This window comes from Hippocampus zosterae, chromosome 2 (assembly GCF_025434085.1).
Source record: "Hippocampus zosterae strain Florida chromosome 2, ASM2543408v3, whole genome shotgun sequence".
Classification (NCBI taxonomy): Eukaryota; Metazoa; Chordata; class Actinopteri; order Syngnathiformes; family Syngnathidae; genus Hippocampus; species Hippocampus zosterae.
In genome coordinates this window covers 11,362,951-11,383,698 of record NC_067452.1, presented here as the reverse complement: position 1 = coordinate 11,383,698, position 20,748 = coordinate 11,362,951, and the positions used below count along the sequence as shown (strand labels likewise).

Here is a 20,748-nt window from a genome sequence, read left to right as displayed (position 1 = left end):
TCCTGGACAGTGGCTCTCACACTCACTAGTCCCCGGCCTCCTTCCTTTCCGCTTGCTTATAGTCTCAGGGTGCTGGATTTGGGATGGAACCCTCCATGCATGGTTAGGAGCTCTCGGGTCTTGACGTCCGTGGTCTGAATCTCTTCCTTTGGCCACCTTATTATTCTTGCAGGGTATCTGATCACTGGCAGGGCATAGCAGTTTATTGCCTGGGTCTTATTCTTGCCATTGAGCTGGCTTCTTCGGACTTGCCTCACTCGCTGGAGGTATTTGGCCGTAGCCGCTTTCCTTGTTGCCAGTTTGAGGTTGCCATTGGCTTGTAGCTGTCCTCAATGTCTGCTATTGTTCCTTCAGGGAGTGAGACACCTTCAGTGCGGACTACCTTTCCTCTCTTAGTCACCATCCGACTACATTTCTCAAGCCCGAATGACATCCCGATGTCGCTGCTGTAGATCCTGGTTGTGTAGATCAGGGAGTCTATGTCCCTTTCGCTCTTAGCATACAAGCTTTATGTCATCCATGTAGAGGTAGGTGACTGATCATAGCTCCATTTCTGAGGCGGTATCCATAGCCGGTCTTGGTGATTACTTGGCTGAGGGCGTTCACTCCTATGCAGAACAGCAGTGGGGAGAGTGCATCACCTTGGTATATGCCAAATTTGATGTACACCAGGTCAACCAGGAGCTGATGTTTAGCTCCTCTGGTATCTATACCAATGCCCTTCTGTGCTTCGCTCATGTATTGATCCATGTGTCCACTTATCTTAGCCGCAATGATGCCTGACATTAGCTTCCATGTTGTGGAGAGTTATTGGCCGATAGTTGGAAGGGACTGCACCCTTTGAGGGATCCTTCATGATCAGGATCGTTCGCCCTTCGGATAGCCATCCTGGGTGAGTGCCATCCCTCAGCAGCTGGTTCATTTGTGCTGCTAGGCGCTGATGGAGTGCTGTGAGTTATTTTAGCCAATAGGTGTGGACCATGTCTGGGCCTGGTGCTGTCCAGTTTTTCATATCTGAGACTCTTTCCTGTATGTCTGCCACCGTTATGGTAACTATATTTATTTATGTATTTTTATTTATTTACAATTGTTTTTCAAGTTATTTTATTTTTTATTCAGCAGCCTGACAGCAGTCGGTAGGAACAAGCGGTGGTATCTCTCCTTCTTGCAGCGCGGGTGTAACAGTCTCTGGCTGAAGGAGCTACCCAGTGATGTCAGGGTGGGCTGGAGGGGGTGGGAGCTAGCTACCATCCTCCTGTTGCCCACCTCCTCCAGAAGGTCTAGGGAGCAGCCCAGGACAGAAATGGACCAGTTGTCCTGACCAGTTGCTCCAGTCTCTTTCTGTACCGGGCCGCGATGCTGCCTGACAATGCCATCATGGATGGCCGAAGCCACCACCGGCTTATTGATGCCCAATTGAAACGCTGAGTCTTCATTCATAATTTCAAGTGGTCACTTCAGCCAATTTGAAATCATTTACTTTTTTTCATAAAGGGATGGAAGTTCATTCATTAATTCATCTACAGGAACGCTTCATCCTCACTTGGGTCACGGAGGTGCTCGAACCTATCCCAGCCGTATTTGGGCAGTAGGCGGGGGACACCCTGAATCGGTTGCCAGCCAATCGCAGGGCACACAGAGACGAACAAGCATGCACGTCCACACTCACACCTAGGGACAATTTAGAGTGTTCAATCAGCCTGCCATGCACGTTTTTGGAAAGTGGGAGGAAACCGGAGGACCCGGAGAAAACCCACGCTGGCATGAACATGAACATGAAACATGAACATGCAAAGTCCACACAGGGAGGCCGTAGCCGGAATTGAACCTCTGCACTGTGAAGTCGACATGCTAACCACTGGACTACCGGGCCGCCCAGGATGGAAGTTAAATAATAATAATCACAATTATTGATTAATCAAATGAATAATCAACAGATTGATTGATTCTTGAAATAAGTGTTACTTACAGCCCTGATTGATTTATTAGATTACATTACACTGGCATTGGGCGGAATCGCAGTTCCTCCATGGTAGGACTGGTTTGAACCAAAAACGAACATGACCTTTAAATCAAATTTGTGCGACATGACAGATCAAGGAATGGCTTGCAGACTGCAACATGCGTACTCGAACCCGTATTTAACCGACTCAGAGGCCGTACTTTGCAACTGGACAAGGGAGCCAATCGGAGAGATGATGTGGCAGGTTGGACCGCACACTCTCTTTGTGGCTACAACTCGAAATAACTCGCAGGTACCTTCGGTTCCTTTTGTAGGATGCCTTGGTAATGTACATCTGTGGCACTGGAGACACATGACGTATCGTTTGACCGATTACACCGAGTCCCGTAGATTAACTACGGTGCAGTGGGAAGTGCTTCACTCCCCCTGTGAAGTGTCTCTGGAACGTTTCAAATGTGCATTGGAAAGTTCTACGGACATACAAAACCTAATTAAGTCACATACGTATAACATCTCCAGTCTCATGGTGTCGACCATGGTGGTAAAGGGGAAAGTAGTGCATGCTGCTAAAATGGTACAGCAGGCTTCGGCTCATCATTGGTGGGATATTTTTTCGGGAATGTCTTCAACCGCGCGTACCGTTTTTGTGCCGCCCTTGATCATTGCGCTAATTGCTATATACGTGCTAACACTGTGTAATGTCGGATCTTGTTTTTATGTACGAAGAATTCGGAAAGAACTTAATAAGAAAATAAAACAAGTATCATATTATTGAATGAAAATGAAAATCACAATGTTATTGGAGATGGTTTGGAGAGAAGTGCTAGGAATGACTTGGCCCGAAGAACTAATTGATAGTTTTTATTGTTATATAAATTGATTAAGGTAAACACCAAGAGTGGAATGGTATATTAAGATATTTTGTGATGTTTTCTTTAATCAATGTATATCTTCTCAGTGAAAAACTACTTTGAGATGATTGCATGACTTGGTGACTTGCTTGCCTAAGCAATTTCAGAGATGGACTCTGGAGCCTGCCTTGACGACTTCAGAGATAAACTATTGAGCCTGCTTTGACGACTTCATAGTCTGCTTTGCTTGAATTGTCAAAACTTGATTGTGATCAATGCCACTTGATTACACAACAGTGTGGCGTAGGGAGGGATGAGAATGGCCACTCACCCCTCCCGATGCACACACTTTAGAGGTAAAAGGAGGGGAGCGATGCTCCTCAGCAGAGTCCGCTGTGGGTTAACGTACGAAACGCCCAGCTCGTATTGAAGCTCACTCTGCTGAGGGTGTTGGCTCTCCACCCTAATGGCATACGGTAAGAGTTCTTTAGCTTCATACAACTTGTTTGAACTGTGTTATCACTTCTGTGTGGGACCAATAAAGTGCCTATTGTTGGTAGCCAGAAGTGTCTTGTCGTTATTTCTGAGTGCCTATCTCCGACGATCCTTTATAAAACTTGATATTCATTCAAATTGAGTATCAGAAGTGTTTCAAAACACTCCAAAATCTTCACTTTTCAGGAGACGCCCCAAAACGGCATGTTTGTTCACCCAAAAACAGTACATCGTCCAAGAGCACAAGCCATTTTCAACACTTTTGTGGTTAAAAGTAACACCTACAAGTGTGGACTTGAGCAACAGTATACATTTGTGGAAACGTCTTCCATTTCCCAAATTGTGACATAAGAGGTTTTGGCCTGACGCCAGCGATTTACAAGAGGGACTTCAGTTAAAGAGAACAGGTCCTTCATGTTTGAAAGTGAAAAAATATATATATTTTTTAAGTTTATGAAGAAAAATAATTTTTAACATTAAATGGAAATAACAATTAAACATCTATGTGTTTGGATATAAAGTGCTTTTTTTGAACGAGAGAGGCGCCAGGACCCAGGGGTCCTGGCAGCTGTCTGATGCTCTCATATAACCCGAGTTCTCCTAGCTCCGCCTGCAATTGCTCCCAACACGGTTTCACCACACGTGCACCCACACACTCACACAACAGTAACATAATGCAGGTTTGTTTTTCTCTGCGAGCACTCACACAGGAGCCATTCTCTAGATCTGCCCCGTCGGATTAGAATGGTACTGCTGTGTGGAAGAAGCATACAAATGACACCATCACAGCTGCATGGAACGAAGATCTAGTCTCACAACTTTCCGTCAAAGTTGACCTCTTATGAGAGAATATGTGACTGACCGGGGACAAATAAAACTTTTTGGGTTTTCAGGGGGCTAAAGTTCTACTAGTATGACAAGGTCTGCCCACCGAACCCCAAAACAGTGCGTTTTAGACGTTTTAAAGAGAACTGCCTGGTCAACTACAGAAGGCTAAAGTTAACCTTGCTTCCAATGCAGAACATCTAAAATTCGAGACAGGATACAGAGATCGCTTGGGTGGATGAAGATGTCACTGCAGGAAAGAAGCAACTCATATGGGTCGAATTCACGTTGTTTTAACTCTTTCGAGCAGGACTTCATTAGTTCAAATGACTAATCCCCGCTGTTAGACAAAAGCTTTTGTGAAGAGAGCAGCACTTTGAGAGCGCACCTGTGGCTCAGTTCTAGCACATGTAACATACAGCGCATGCTTCAAATGAGCTTGGGTTTCGGATCCCTGCCTCTTCCTCTGGTAATTCACAGGGCCTCAATGGTCTCTTCAGATTGGCACTGATTCTAAGAGCCTTCGACATCAGCTGCACACTCCACCACCCTGGAAGCTGTATCTTTTGGCAGATGCTCATTTGAGCCAGGGCCAATAGTGAATTTCCTGATGTTCACTCAGGAGCACTTGAGTTACTGTCCATATTCAGTATGCGGTCATTATAATGCTGGGGACAGAAGGCAAATGTGAACGAGCAGAGATGGAAACGAAATGCTCTATTTTGTAATATAATCGCTGTGACAAATAAATGGCTGATCAAGCTCAACACATGGCTGGTGTCACAAATCTGCAATAATAATTCTCAAAACCCCATTTTTCTCCATACCAGTATTGTTCTGTGAATTACAATAACTATTAATAACAACACTGGTCAACTAAATTTTTCTTCACTTTTTGAGTGCTGATTCAGAATCTGCCCTTGCTTTTTCTCTGGCACATCAGGTTAAAATAACAATAAAAATAATAATAATAAATATACATTTTGTAGACTATATTTCATTTAATCAGCAGGGTTTGTTTGAAGATTTTGGGATTAGTTTTTTTCCTCAATGCATTTTCACTATGGCGGGGGTTGACTGGAGAGTAAAATTTACAAGTTGTTAAAATAGCTAGTTGAAATGTTGCCCTACCTTCTGATCGAATTGCTGACCGAGTATTGTTTTTTTTCAAACTCACTAATCGCCGATCGACTCTAAAAGGCCTGATCACATTAAGTCTAATATTTTGTAATATTTATGAATTAAGGGTTAGGTTCCGCAACAGGTGGAACGTTTTTATTGAAAAAAATAACTGTTCAGATTATTTTCTATGGGAACATTAGTTTTGAAATTGCAACTTGGAAGTCAACTGGCACAATGAAATGGAGTAGATTGTGTTTGACCTTGGAGGTTCCGCTGTATGTGATGAGAACTGGACAATAAATGCAGGCAGAGGATGGCAGAGAAACCAATGCGGTTTCAAATGCGCAGGGTCAGCAGATGGCACATGAACGATGTCCTGCAGTCACTGAAGTTGGCTGCCGCTTAAGAGCACGCTCACACAAATGGCAGCATATTTATATCGGCAATAAAATAAAAGCAGCAGCAGCATCTCGCCTCATGAGTAAGCACTTTCTCTAAAAATCACAAATGGACTTTGTACACCTTGTTCCGTTGTCTGACATTCAATAATCGTGATCGAATCATTGTGGAGACAGAGTGGCACGAGAATGACACATTAAAAAAAACATTTCAAGAAACTGCAGGGGTTTGGTAACATCACGCAAAGTTTTGTACGGGCATCGGTAAATTATTTGGCTTTCCACAAGATTTTGACATCCAACTTAAGAATTCTAAATTCTCCCTCGTAAAGCAGTGGACTGAGAATTAAAATGTGCGTAGCCAATTTAGACAAACATATTTGTACGGTAAATATAAATTGTGTTTTAATGTTGGGAAAACCTACAACTTTAACTAACTTTCCTTGAAAACAAAGACATTTCAATTTAAGAGCAGTTTTAAAGCCGAATAAGACTCGTTAACTGCAGTGTGGAATGTAAATTCATGTTTTGAACGGTCAATTTCTGTCTATCTACCAAACAGTCAGCCTTGCGTCTTTAATCTCGACCTTATATTCATGCACATGGTTCCTTGCGATATGAGGAGGGTCTCATATAAAGTATTTTTGGGTGGTGGCCCGCTAGCCCTGTATAATCATGATAGAGCCCCATCAATTTCAAGGATTATTTAATATTTGCTGTGGCATCCTTCGACTGTATTGTGTAAGCCTTTGATGAAAATATTACTTCTGTGTAGTTACTTTAATTTTTGCAGGTTGTGTTTTTTGCAGTATAAAAATCCAATCCATCTGCTCATCCTCATGAGGGTCACGGGGCATGCTGGAGCCTATCCCAGCTGTCTTTGGGCAGTAGGCGGGGTACACCCTGAACTGGTTGCCAGCCAAATGCAGGGCACATATAGACAAACAGCAAGCATTCACACTTACAGTCACACCTCAGGACAATTTAGAGTGTTTCATTAACCTGCCATGCATGTTTTTTGGAATGTGGGAGGAAACCAGAATACCCAGAGAAAACAGAGTTCCCATTCTTCCACTTACTTTTTATTTATGGACCTTTTGAGGGCTAATTTAGCAATTTTTTACAGACTTTTTCTCCGTTCAGGAGGGGATTCACGGTGGATTTAATGCCCGCTCAGCAATATGTTTATTGTTTACAGCAATGTATTTTCGAATAAATAAAACAATAAGAACAGAGCTAATGGTCATATGGGTCACCTGCACAGGTTTAGAAAAATCTGGTTTCACTAACAGTAGTACCACTTGCCCAGCATGGCGTCGATCAATTGTCGTTTCCCGAAATGACCCGAAGTGATCACGTGATCATTATCGGAACTGATCGGAGACGGCAGGAAAAGCAGAGCGGAAACCAGGAAGGCATGTAGCCCGACATCGAGGTTTGAGGGGAAGGGCGTCAGGCGCATTTTCCGACAAAGCTATGAATTGGAAGGGTGGGGAAAATGATAGTTACGAATGAAATGAACACCACAGGTTAATTTTTAAAGATTTGTATTGATTTTAGAAGTTTTTCCTGAAAATAAAGGGACAATTAAGAAAATCATTTTACAACTTTTTTGTGGATTTTTATTAACTTTAAGAACCCGTTGGAACCCTTGAAAACCCAAGCAAGCACGCAGATAATATGCAAACTACACTAATGAAGGCTGGAACCTGCACCTCTGCATTGTAAGGCAGACATGCTCACCAGTCGATCACCGTGCCACCCCGGGATAAAAGCTGACTGGATAATTAACATTTGGCATTTTACGAGCTAGACAAAGGACTTACTTAAATTTCCGTTTCTACAGTCTAGCATCCAAGTTTTCAGACTCTTTTTGTGCTCGAATGACATTATAGTGAAGTAACGACAAAGGTATATGGCCTTTTATATATATGGTATATGCTTTTTTTTTTTTTTTTTTTCCCCAAGATGGCGCCCGAGTAGGCAGCCTTCGGCGAGTGCTCTTCAAGAGCCTTGCTTTTTTGTTCTCTTTTGCTGTTTTTGTCTTTTGTTTTGTCACATGTTGTTTGTTGTTTCATTGTGTGCACCTGATATGGACTGTTTTCAGCGCTTTTTGGCCACGACATTCGTCAAAGGAGCAGTATCTGTGCTTGGTGGTTGCGCCTTCTCGGCAGCACGCCTGTACCAGCACAGATTTTGATTGGGAGGAATGTCGGCGCCATTGACTGTCGGTGCTGGACAGACCTGGGGCGCTTGTGTTTTTTGCGCCAGTAATGGGCAGCATTTTTCACAACCCCGATTTGTTCAGTGGCTATGTCAGCGCTGTTGGACAGTTGGCGTTTGTACGGCTGGATGGATGGCCGCAGAAGTTGAGGATGAGGAGAGAGGAGCGTTGGCGAAGAGCGCCGATGCGTATTTGGAACCGTGAGTCGCCGCTTGGAATTGAAATGGATTTCCATGGGACAGGAGAAGTGAACCAATCTCTTTTTTCGTCAATGGATGCTACAGCTTCTTGTTGACTTTGAAACTTAGCTTGTAGCCGACGTGTGCACATTTTGAGCATGACGTCACTGATCCACTGGTTAAAGGACACTTTGATTCTCTCCTCTTTCATCTCAAACCGCTTCAAACAACAAAGCGTGTGACGGAAAAGTGGTTAGGACTGCACGACTGTCCGTGTTTTATGTTATGTGTTGTGTTTATCATTTTACTTTATGCTAACTGTTTTGTAAAGCGCTTTGTTACAGCTGCCGCTGTTGTGAAAGCGCTATATAAATCAGCATGTATTGTATTGTATTGTATTGTATTGTATCCAAACACTCTTGTGAGAATATTATGCTACGACTCATTCTCACTTGAATCCAAAAATTCAGAGACAACGTTAATCTTTAAAGGCAAAGTATCGTGATATAGTTGACCCATGCATACTCGTGGCTCAGCAACCAAGGATTCACATAATGGCAAACTTGTTTATTTAAATGTTTTTCTTCTTTTTTTACCATCCATCCATCCATCATCTACCGCTTATCCGGGGCCGGGTCGCGGGGGCAACAGCTTTAGCAGGGAAGCCCAGACTTCCCTCTCCCTAGCTACTTCGTCCAGCTCTCCCCGGGGGATCCCGAGTCGTTCCCAGGCAAGCTGGGTGACATAGTCTCTCCAGCGTGTCCTGGGTCTTCCTCGGGGTCTCCACCCGGTGGGGCATGACCGGAACACCTCACCAGGGAGGCGCTCAGGAGGCCTCCGAATCAGATGCCCAAGCCACCTCATCTGACTCCTCTCGATATGGAGGAGAAGCGGCTCGACTCTGAGCCCCTCCCGGATGACCGAGCTTCTCACCTTATCTCTAAGGGAGAGCCCAGACACCCTGCGGAGAAAACTCATTTCGGCCGCTTGTAACCGGGATCTCGTTCTTTCGGTCACGACCCATAGTTCGTGACCATAGATGAGGGTTGGAACGTAGATCGACCGGTAAATTGAGAGCTTCGCCCTTTGGCTCAGCTCCTTCTTCACCACGACAGACCAATACAACGTCCACATCACAGCAGACGCTGCACCAATCCGCCTGTCGATCTCCCGCTCCCTTCTGCCCCCACTCGTGAACAAGACCCCAAGATACTTGAACTCCTCCACTTGGGGCAAGATCTCCTCCCCGACCCAGAGGGGGCACTCCACCTTTTTCGACTGAGGACCATGGTTTCAGATTTGGAGGTGCTGATCTTCATCTAACCGCTTCACACTCGGCTGCGAAACGCTCCAGTGAGAGTTGGAGAGCCCTGTTTGAAGGAGCCAACAGCACCACATCATCTGCAAAGAGCAGGGATGCAATACTGAGGCCCCCAAAACGGACCCCCTCAACGCTTCGGCTGCGCCTAGAAATTCTGTCCATAAAGGTTATGAACAGAATCGGCGACAAAGGGCAGCCTTGGCGGAGTCCTACCCCCACTGGAAACGATTCCGACAAACTCTGACATCGGTGGTATAGTGACCGAACAGCCCGTATCAGGGGGTTCGGTACCCCATACCCTCGAAGCACCCCCCCACAGAACTCCCCGAGGGACACGGTCAAACGCCTTCTCCAAGTCCACAAAACACATGTAGACTGGTTGGGCGAATTCCCACATACCCTCGAGGACCCTGCTAAGGGAGTAGAGTTGGTCCACTGTTCCACGGCCAAGACGAAAACCACACTGCTGCTCCTCAATCTGAGGCTCGACTTCCTGACGGACCCTCCTCTCCAGCACCCCTGAATAGACATTACTAGGGAGGCTGAGGAGTGTGATCCCTCTATAGTTGGAACACACCCTCCGGTCCCCCTTTTTAAAAAGAGGGACTACCACCCCCGGTCTGCCAATCCAAAGGCACTCTCCCCGTTGACCACGCAATGTTGCAGAGGCGTGTCAACCAGGACAGCCCCACAACATCCAGAGCCTTGAGGAACTCCGGGCGGATCTCATCCACCCCTGGGGCCTTTCCACTGAGGAGCTTTTTAACCACATCGGTGACTTCAGCCACAGAGATAGGAGAGCCCACCTCAGAGTCCCCGGGATCTGCTTCCTCCAAGGAAGACGTGTTGGTGGAGTTGAGGAGGTCTTCGAAGTACTCTGCCCACCGGTTCACAACGTCCCGAGTCGAACTCAGCAGCGCCCCATCCCCACTGTACACAGTGTTAGTGGTGCCCAGCTTCCCCCTCCTGAGACGTCGTATGGTGGACCAGAATTTCCTCGAAGCCGTCCGGAAGTCGGCTTCCATGGCCTCACCAAACTCTTCCCACGCTCGGGTTTTTGCCTCGGCGACCACCGAAGCTGCGTTCCGCTTGGCCAGTCGATACCCGTCAGCTGCCTCTGGGGTCCCACAGGCCATAAAGGCTCGATAGGACTCCTTCTTCAGCTTGACGGCATCCCTTACTGCTGGTGTCCACCAGCGAGTACGGGGGTTGCCGTAAGGTGGTTGGTGCACGACAGGCACCAACCACCTTACGGCCACAACTCAGATTGGCCGCCTCAACAATAGAGGCACGGAACATGGTCCACTCGGGCTCAATGTCCCCCGCCTCCCCCGGAACATGGGAAAAGCTCTGTCGGAGGTAGGAGTTGAAACTCCTTCTGACAGGGGATTCCGCCAGACGCTCCCAACAAACCCTCACCATACGTTTGGGTCTGCCAGGACGGACCGGCATCTTCCCCCACCATCGGAGCCTACTCACCACCAGGTGGTGATCAGTTGACAGCTCCGCCCCCCTCTTCACCCGAGTGTCCAGAACATGCGGCCGCAAATCCGATGATACAACTACAAAGTCGATCATCAAACTGCGGCCTAGGGTGTCCTGGTGCCAAGTGCACATATGGACACCCTTATGTTTGAACAAGGTGTTCGTTATGGACAATCCGTGGCGAGCACAGAAGTCCAATAACAAAACACCACTCGAGTTCTGATCGGGGGGGCCGTTTCTCCTAATCACGCCCCTCCAGGTCTCACGGTCATTGCCCACGTGAGCATTGAAGTCCCCCATCAGAACAAGGGAGTCCCCAGCAGGAGTACTCTCCAGCACACCCTCCAAGGACTCCAAAAAGGGTGGGTATGCTGAGCTGCTGTTTGGTGCATATGCACAAACAACAGTCAGGACACGTCCACCCACCCGAAGGCGGAGGGAGGCAACCCTCTCGTCTACCGGTGTGAACCCCAATGTACAGGCACTGAGCCGGGGGGCAATGAGTATGCCCACACCTGCTCTGCGCCTCTCACCGTGAGCAACTCCAGAGTGGAAGAGAGTCCAACCCCTCTCGAGAGAACTGGTACCAGAACCCAAGCTGTGTGTGGAGGCAAGTCCGACTATATCCAGTCGGAAATTCTCTGCCTCACACACCAGCTCGGGCTCCTTCCCTGCCAGAGAGGTGACATTCCATGTCCCAAGAGCTAGCTTCTGCAGCCGAGGATTGGACCGCCAGGGTCCCCGCCTTTGGCTGCCGCCCAGCTCACATTGCACCCGACCCCTTTGGCCCCTCTCATGGGTGGTGAGCCCATGGGAAGGGGGACCCACATTGCCTCTTCGGGCTGTGCCCGGCCGGGCCCCATGGGTGTAGGCCCGGCCACCAGGCGCTTGCCAACGAGCCCCACCTCCAGGCCTGGCTCCAGAGTGGGGCCCCGGTGACCCGCGTCCGGGCAAGGGAAACATTGGTCCATATATTGAAGTCATCATAAGGGTCTATGAGCCGTGCTTTGTCTGGCCCCTCACCTAGAACCTGTTTCCCATGGGTGACCCTGCCAGGGGCATAAAGCCCCAGACAACTTAGCTCCTAGGATCATTGGGACACGCAAACCCCTCCACCACGGTAAGGTGACGGCTCACGGAGGGGTTCTTCTTTTACAATTGTATTTTTTGAGGGTAGGGGACAATATTCTTAGAGAACCTATATTGAATGTGTGAATCAGTGTTTGGTTGGTTTTTTTAACATAAAATAAAAGTAGTCTGAGAAATTGATTCAGCACGATGTGTTCCTGGTGTTTTAGTTGTTTCGCAAAGGAAGATTTGCAAATCTGTCAACTGCCCGTAAATGACAAGTCAGCCCAAACACAAACATGCACAACCAAATACACGAACACACTGCCTCACATGCATCCCAATCCATCCTTGAGGGCAGCCCATTAACCTAAAATAATTGAAGCACCGTCCTCCTGTGCAGTGGTATTAGTGCTGCACATGTATGGAGTGTGTGTGTGTGTGGGGGGGGGGGGGGGGGGGGGTAAAAGACTGTATTGTAGCAGCCAAAACAACTGGGTCATTAGAACAGCCCCAGTTTTCCAAGTCGACATCACCCCATTAAAAAAAAAGTAATGCTGGTTATAAGATAAGATAAGATAAGATAAGATAAGATATCCTTTATTCGTCGATTTACAGCCTCCAGCAGCAAGAATGTATGTAGAAAGTATTGGACTAATACTCAATTCTGTAGTACTGGCGAATTTATATTTATATTCCTCGATCTCCATCCAGATGGCTTGGAGCAAAACTCATTTGCAGGGCAGTCTGAAATCTATTTACCAGGCCTGTGTCTGTGTTTTGACCCTCAAAATATAGCTAATGGGGACAATGTGGCCAGTAATCTGAGAGTGGCAGCCAGTTGAAGTTAGACATATTAAAAACAACATATTTCCACACTTGGCAGTACAGGATAATATAAACATTTTAACATGTGAACACATCGTAACTGTAAATGAATATGATTTTTATCGTATGTCACTTTGTATTATTTGGTCATTTGGCGCAGGTTAAAAAAACCAAGTGTCGAATGACCAAGCACAATGAATTCTATCCATTTTCAACCTAAAGAAGATCGCGGGAGTTGCTGGAGCCTGACCTTGGACGAAAGGCGCATTACCACCTGAACTGGTCACCAGTCAGTCAGTCACAATTAATTATTATTATTATTATTATTGTTATTATTTTTTTCGTGCATACATTCAGCAGAACTGCAAAGACATCACAGACATAATACTGTTTCACATTAGAGACTTTGTGGTTTCATTCCCAGTTTTACATATATAATTTTGTTTGATGTGTGTGTGTGTGTGTGTGTGTGTGTGTGTGTGTGTGTGTGTTTGTACGGCTATACTGTACTTGTGAGGACCACTGTGATTATAAGACCAACGTAGTGAGGACATTTTTGACAAGTGAGGACATTTAGGCCAGTCCTCACAAGTTTTTCATTCTAAAGGCCTCTAGAGGGTTTATATAGGCATCTCTCAAAGTTTCAGAGAGGTCCTCACAAATATACCAAAAATGATTTTTTGTGTGTATTTTCATTTAAATTCAATACACACACTTTTTACTCACTACCGCCACCTATTGATTTCTGAAATATTTTTGTTCCAACAAAACTGAAACTATAGAAAACAGTCTCATGGGCTTATTAGAAAGTAAAACAATGATGTATTTTTTATTATATCTAATATTTGTCTAAGTTTAACTTTTTTAACAAACATCTTGTTATGAAATAGAACTTGTTATGCAAACCCAAATCTGGAATATGGCCTCAGACCCACACGAAATTACACCTTAAATCAAACCACTAAATAAAAAACCTAAAATAATTTAGTGAAGTACACACTTATTCCATTTGTGACATATTGAGGTTTTAGTTGTCATTTCATAGCTCCACATTTGTAATTTGAAGTGCACATTTCTAACATTAAGCAAAGCTCTCTGAGTATTTTTACTGAGTAATGTTTTATATTCTATTGTATACTACTGATGGAACTATTATTTACTATTATATTTAGGGCATCAGTCTCATCTTTTCCATAAGGACACAAGGACAGAGGTGGCAGAATAAATGTGCACTCAATTGTATTAGTGTTACTTTTGAAAAATATGACATAAAAAAAAAGAGTCCTTGAATAAGAGTAAATATGTACGTAGTGGGGCAGCCCGGTAGTCCAGTGGTTACCACGTCGGCTTCACAGTGCAGAGGTACCGGGTTCGATTCCAGCTCCAGCCTCCCTGTGTGGAGTTTGCATGTTCTCCCGGGCGTGGGTTTTCTCCGGGTGCTCCGGTTCCCTCCCACATTCCAAAAACATGCGTAGCAGGCTGATTGAACACTCTAAATTGTCCCTAGGTGTGAGTGTGTGTGCGAATGGTTGAACGTTTCTGTGTGCCCTGCGATTGGCTGGCAACGGATTCAGGGTGTCCCCCGCCTACTGCCCGAAGACAGCTGGGATAGGCTCCAGCACCCCCGCGACCCTAGTAAGGATCAAGCGGCTCGAAAGATGAATGAATGTACGTAGTGAAAGAATCACAAGTACTGAGTAATTGGTGAGGAACTTCTTATTTATATTTTCAAACTACCACATTAAATAGAAATAGGAAAGTGCAATTAAATTAAAAAAGTTAAAGCTGTAAGCATATTTACGCCCTCAGGCATGTCGGAGTTCTCATTGTAACATACATTCAGTCATTTTCCGATCCGTTTTATCCTCACAAGGGTCACGGGGGGTGCTGGAGCCTATCCCAGCCGTCTTCGGTCAGTAGGCAGGGGACACCCTGAACCGGTTGCCAGCCAATCGCAGGGCACACACAGACAAACAACCATCCGCGCTCACACTCACCACAGAGGGACAATTTGGATTGTTAAATTAGCCTGCCATGCATTTTTTTGGAATGTGGGATCTGGAGAGAACCCACACAGACCTGGGGAGAACATGCAAACTTCACACAGGGTGGCCGGAGCTGAAATTGAACCTGGTACCTCTGCGCTGTGAGGTCAACACGCGGACCACTAGTTCACCAGGCCGCTCCCCAGAAAATCCATCCATCCATCCATCATCTACCGCTTATCCGGGGCCGGGTCGCGGGGGCAACAGCTTTAGCAGGGAAGCCCAGACTTCTCTCTCCCTAGCTACTTCTTCCAGCTCTCTCCGGGGGATCCCGAGCCGTTCCCAGGCAAGCTGGGTGACATAGTCTCTCCAGCGTGTCCTGGGTCTTCCTCTGGGTCTCCTCCCGGTGGGACATGACCGGAACACCTCACCGGTGAGGCGCTCAAGAGGCATCCGAATCAGATGCCCAAGCCACCTCATCTGGCTCCTCTCGATGTGGAGGAGAAGCGGCTCGACTCTGAACCCCTCCCGGATGACTGAGCTTCTCACCTTATCTCTAAGGGAGAGCCCGGACACCCTCCGGAGAAAACTCATTTCGGCCGCTTGTATCCGGGATCTCGTTCTTTCGGTCACGACCCATAGCTCGTGACCATAGGTGAGGGTTGGGACGTAGATCGACCGGTAAATTGAGAACTTCGCCCTTTGGCTCAGCTCCTTCTTCACCACGACAGACCGATACAACGTCCGCATCACAGCAGACGCTGCACCGATCCGCCTGTCGATCTCCCGCTCCCTCCTACCCCCACTCGTGAACAAGACCCCAAGATACTTGAACTCCTCCACTTGGGGTAAGATCTCTTCCCCGACCCGGAGGGGGCACTCCACCCTTTTCCGACTGAGGACCATGGTTTCAGATTTGGAGGTGCTGATTCTCATCCCAACCGCTTCACACTCGGCTGCGAAACGCTCCAGTGAGAGTTGGAGAGCCCCGTTTGAAGGAGCCAACAGCACCACATCATCTGCAAAAAGCAGGGATGCAATACTGAGGCCCCCAAAACGGACCCCCTCAACGCTTCGGCTGCGCCTAGAAATTCTGTCCATAAACGTTATGAACAGAATCAGCGACAAACGGCAGCCTTGGCGGAGTCCTACCCCCACTGGAAACGATTCCGACTTACTGCTGGCAATACGAACCAAACTCTGACATCGGTGGTATAGTGACCGAACAGCCCGTATCAGGGGGTTCGGTACCCCATACCCACGAAGCACCCCCAACAGAACTCCCCGAGGGACACGGTCAAACGCCTTCTCCAAGTCCACAAAACACATGTAGACTGGTTGGGCGAATTCCCACATACCCTCAAGGACCCTGCTAAGGGTGTAGAGCTGGTCCACTGTTCCACGGCCGGGACGAAAACCACACTGCTCCTCCTCAATTGGCGGCTCGACTTCCTGACGGACCCTCCTCTCCAGCACCCCTGAATAGACCTTACCAGGGAGACTGAGGAGTGTGATCCCTCTATAGTTGGAACACACCCTCCGGTCCCCCTTTTTAAAAAGAGGGACTACCACCCCGGTCTGCCAATCCAGAGGCACTCTCCCTGTTGACCACGCGATGTTGCAGAGGCGTGTCAACCAGGACAGCCCAACAACATCCAGAGCCTTGAGGAACTGCGGGCGGATCTCATCCACCCCTGGGGCCCTACCACCGAGGAGCTTTTTAACCACATCGGTGACTTCAACCACAGAGATAGGAGAGCCCACCTCAGAGTCCCCAGGCTCTGCTTCCTCCAAGGAAGGCGTGTTGGTGGAGTTGAGGAGGTCTTCGAAGTACTCTGCCCACCGGTTCACAACGTCCCGAGTCGAAGTCAGTAGCGCCCCATCCCCGCTGTACACAGTGTTAGTGGTGCACTGCTTCCCCCTCCTGAGACGTCGGATGGTTGACCAGAATTTCCTCGAAGCCGTCCGGAAGTCGGCTTCCATGGCCTCGCCGAACTCTTCCCACGCTCGGGTTTTTGCCTCGGCGACCACCGAAGCCGCGGTCCGCTTGGCCAGTCGATACCCGTCAGCTGCCTCTGGGGTCCCACAGGCCATCAAGTATCGATAGGACTCCTTCTTCAGCTTGACGGCATCCCTTACTGCTGGTGTCCACCAGCGAGTACGGGGGTTGCCGCCACGACAGGCACCAACCACCTTACGGCCACAACTCAGATTGGCCGCCTCAACAATAGAGGCACGGAACATGGGACTCTGACTCAATGTCCCCCGTCTCCCCCGGAACATGGGAAAAGCTCTGTCGGAGGTGGGAGTTGAAACTCCTGACAGGGGATCCCGCCAGACGCTCCCAACAAACCCTCACTATACGCTTGGGTCTGCCAGGACGGACCGGCATCTTCCCCCACCATCGGAGCCTACTCACCACCAGGTGGTGATCAGTTGACAGCTCCGCTCCTCTCTTCACCCGAGTGTCCAGAACATGGGGCCGCAAATCCGATGATACAACTACAAAGTCGATCATCGAACTGCGGCCTAGGGTGTCCTGGTGCCAAGTGCACATATGGACACCCTTATGCTTTAACAAGGTGTTCGTTATGGACAATCCGTGACGAGCACAGAAGTCCAATAACAAAACACCACTCGGGTTCTGATCGGGGGGGCCGTTCCTCCCAATCACGCCCCTCCAGGTATCACTGTCATTCCCCACGTGAGCATTGAAGTCCCCCAGCAGAACAAGGGAGTCCCCAGCAGGAGTACTCTCCAGCACACCCTCCAAGGACTCCAAATAGGGTGGGTATGCTGAGCTGCTGTTTGGTGCATATGCACAAACAACAGTCAGGACCCGTCCAGCCACCCGAAGGCAGAGGGAGGCGACCCTCTCGTCTACCGGTGTGAACCCCAATGTACAGGCACTGAGCCGGGGGGCAATGAGTATGCCCACACCTGCTCTGCGCCTCTCACCGTGAGCAACTCCAGAGTGGAAGAGAGTCCAACCCCTCTCGAGAGAACTGGCACCAGAACCCAGGCTGTGTGTGGAGGCAAGTCCGACTATATCCAGTCGGAAATTCTCTGCCTCACACACCAGCTCGGGCTCCTTCCCTGCCAGAGAGGTGACATTCCATGTCCCAAGAGCTAGCTTCTGCAGCCGAGGATCGGACCGCCAGGGTCCCCGCCTTTGGCTGCCGCCCAGCTCACATTGCACCCGACCCATTTGGCCCCTCTCATTGGCGGTGAGCCCATGGGAAGGGGGACCCACGTTGCCTCTTCGGGCTGTGCCCGGCCGGGCCCCATGGGTGTAGGCCCGGCCACCAGGCGCCTGCCAACGAGCCCCACCTCCAGGCCTGGCTCCAGAAGGGGGCCCAGGTGACCCGCGTCCGGGCAAGGGAAACCTAGATCCATTTATTGTATTCATCATTGGGGTCTTTGAGCCGTGCTTTGTCTGGCCCCTCACCTCGAACCTGTTTGCCATGGGTGACCCTGCCAGGGGCATAAAGCCCCAGACAACTTAGCTTCTAGGATCATTGGGACACACAAACCCCTCCACCACGGTAAGGTGACGACTCACGGAGGGCCCCAGAAAATCCAATTCATTTTATTCTGCTTTGGACATTGAAACTGGAAAATATGACTTGCATTCAATAAGTAAAGAATTCCAATTCCAAGAAACCAAGAAACGATTAAATTCCATATTACAGTTTGGAATTATGTTGCTTTAAAAACAATTGTAAATTTTTAAGTCAGTTTAAATATACTGTGTGTGCGGTTGTGTTTGTGAACATATATATAATTTTATTTGCTGTAATTATTTTAGGAGTATGTGACATTGGTGATCCTCGTTACTCAAATACTGTATGTAGATGTTGCTCAAAATTTATCATGCTCTCCTTCACATCAGACCTCAAAGTTCACAAAGGCTGTGGGAACTTTGATAATTGACTTAATCATTGGCCAAGAAGAGGAGCGGCTGTTACCTGCTCCAAAACGAAGTTTTTGCAGCACCCCTCCCCCCAGACATGAGTTTGTTTACATTTCATTTAGCAGAGCTGCGCAGAAGCCAGCCACAACGCTTTGCAAGAAAAAAATGAGTTAGGTACTGTATTGCAGAAGTGTCCCCAGCATATCCAATTTATTTCATTCAGCTTTGGACATTGAAACTGGAAAATATGACTTGCATTCAATAAGTAAATAATTGTTTCATCTAAATTCCATATTAGAGTTTGGAATTATGTTGCTTTAAAAACAATTGTAAAATTGTAAGTCAGTTTAAATATACTGTGTGTGCGCGGAGTATGTGACATTGGTGAGCCTAGTTACTCAAATACTGTATGTAGATGTTGCTCAAAATTTATCATGCTCGCCTTCACAGCAGACCTCAAAGTTCAAAAAGGCTATGGCAATTTTGATAATTGACTTAGTCATTGGCCATGAAGAGGAGCGGCTGTTACCTGCTCCAAAACGAAGTTTTTGCTGCACCCCTCCCCCCAGACATGAGTTTGTTTACATTTCAATTAGCAGAGCTGCGCAGAAGCCAGCCACAACGCTTTGCAAGAAAAAATGAATTAGGTACTGTATTGCAGAAGTGTCCCCAGCATATCCAATTTGTTTCATTCTGCTTTGGACATTTCAACTGGATCATTATGATTTGCATCCAATAAGTAACAACAGTAAGTATTCTTTAGTAAGAAATCATGTTTGCGTTGCTCAATCAGTCTTGATAACAGAATTTCCTTATGTGGGACATGACTACGGTACACGTCCTTTATGAACATGCAAGTGTGTTAACAAAATACATGTGTAAGAACACAAGCAGTAAAATGCAAAAATATATGCTCCAACAACACAAATAACACAAAAACGGCAGTATACAGTACAGGTATATGAACAAAATACATTATAACAAGAGTAGTCACAAAATGAGGGCTCTTTGCTCCAAAATGAGACCTATAACAGCTGGTGGCTTTTCTTTCCAATCACTCACTATCTCGAACTTGACCTCCCCTCGATCACCACCCAAGACAGCGTTGCTCAGCTGATGTTGTGCAACAAATGTCTGAAGGCATCCACGGGACCCTTCAAAGTCCTCCATGCCCATAGCGCGATGGAACTCGCCTTCTCTCTGATTAGCGCTCCAGTTAGCGCAAATTGTTTTCAAATCTCTAAATGACCTTTTCAAATCTCTAAATTACCTCGTGCCACCTTACCTCGCTGACCTCATCTGGTCTGCGGACCAGACATTATTAGAAGGACCAAGAACTAAACTGAGGCTCAGAGGGGATGGAGCCTTTTCTGTTGCTGGTCCCTCTCTCTGGAATGACCTCCCACTGAACATTCGGCAAGCCTCCTCACTGCCCATCTTCAAAACGCGCCTCAAAACTCACTTGTATTCTTTGGCATTTGACTCACCATGACTTAGATTTGTTCTTGGTTTTGCTGTTCGGTGCTTTCTACCGTATTTATTACAGACTGCGTTACTGTTTGTTGTATATGTTAAATTGTTCCATGTAAAGCACTTTGTATGCAGCGATGGCTGTTTGAAAGTGCTCTATAAATAATGTTGAGTTGAGTTAGCATGATAGCAGGTCAAGCATTCCAGGAAACGTTCATTTACTCTACAGTCCGTCGAGCCACAAGCAACTTGCTTTGAGCATCTAATCGGATGCATTCCATGTTCCCTTCCACAGTCATTACCATTCCTTTGTTTGGATGCAACGATCGACAGGACGTAAATGTAAATGAATGGAATAGAAAGTCGTTCACGATTCCAGTAAACTCATGCTAATAGAGAGATTCTGCTGTTTTTGTGCCAAAGAGAGTAAAAAGTGGTGCAGACAGTTATTCCGCGGTATCGAACGGGACTTGCTTGAGTTTGCTCTAATTCGAGCTTCGGTATGGCTTCCAGGTTCCAGGTATCGGAACGTTCGTCCGTTGTTATGAATCGATCACTAATGTAATATCCATCCATCCATATTCCACCGCTTATCCAAGGTCGGGTAACAGGGGCAGCAGC

The 20,748-nt window shown here is 47.3% G+C and overlaps 1 protein-coding gene across 4 annotated transcripts in view; it reads right to left on the bottom strand.

Annotated features, from left to right (window-relative positions):
• The window catches only part of znf512b (zinc finger protein 512B), a 74,552-nt gene that overhangs the window by 37,855 nt on the left and 15,949 nt on the right, over positions 1–20,748 (bottom strand). The window lies entirely within an intron of this gene.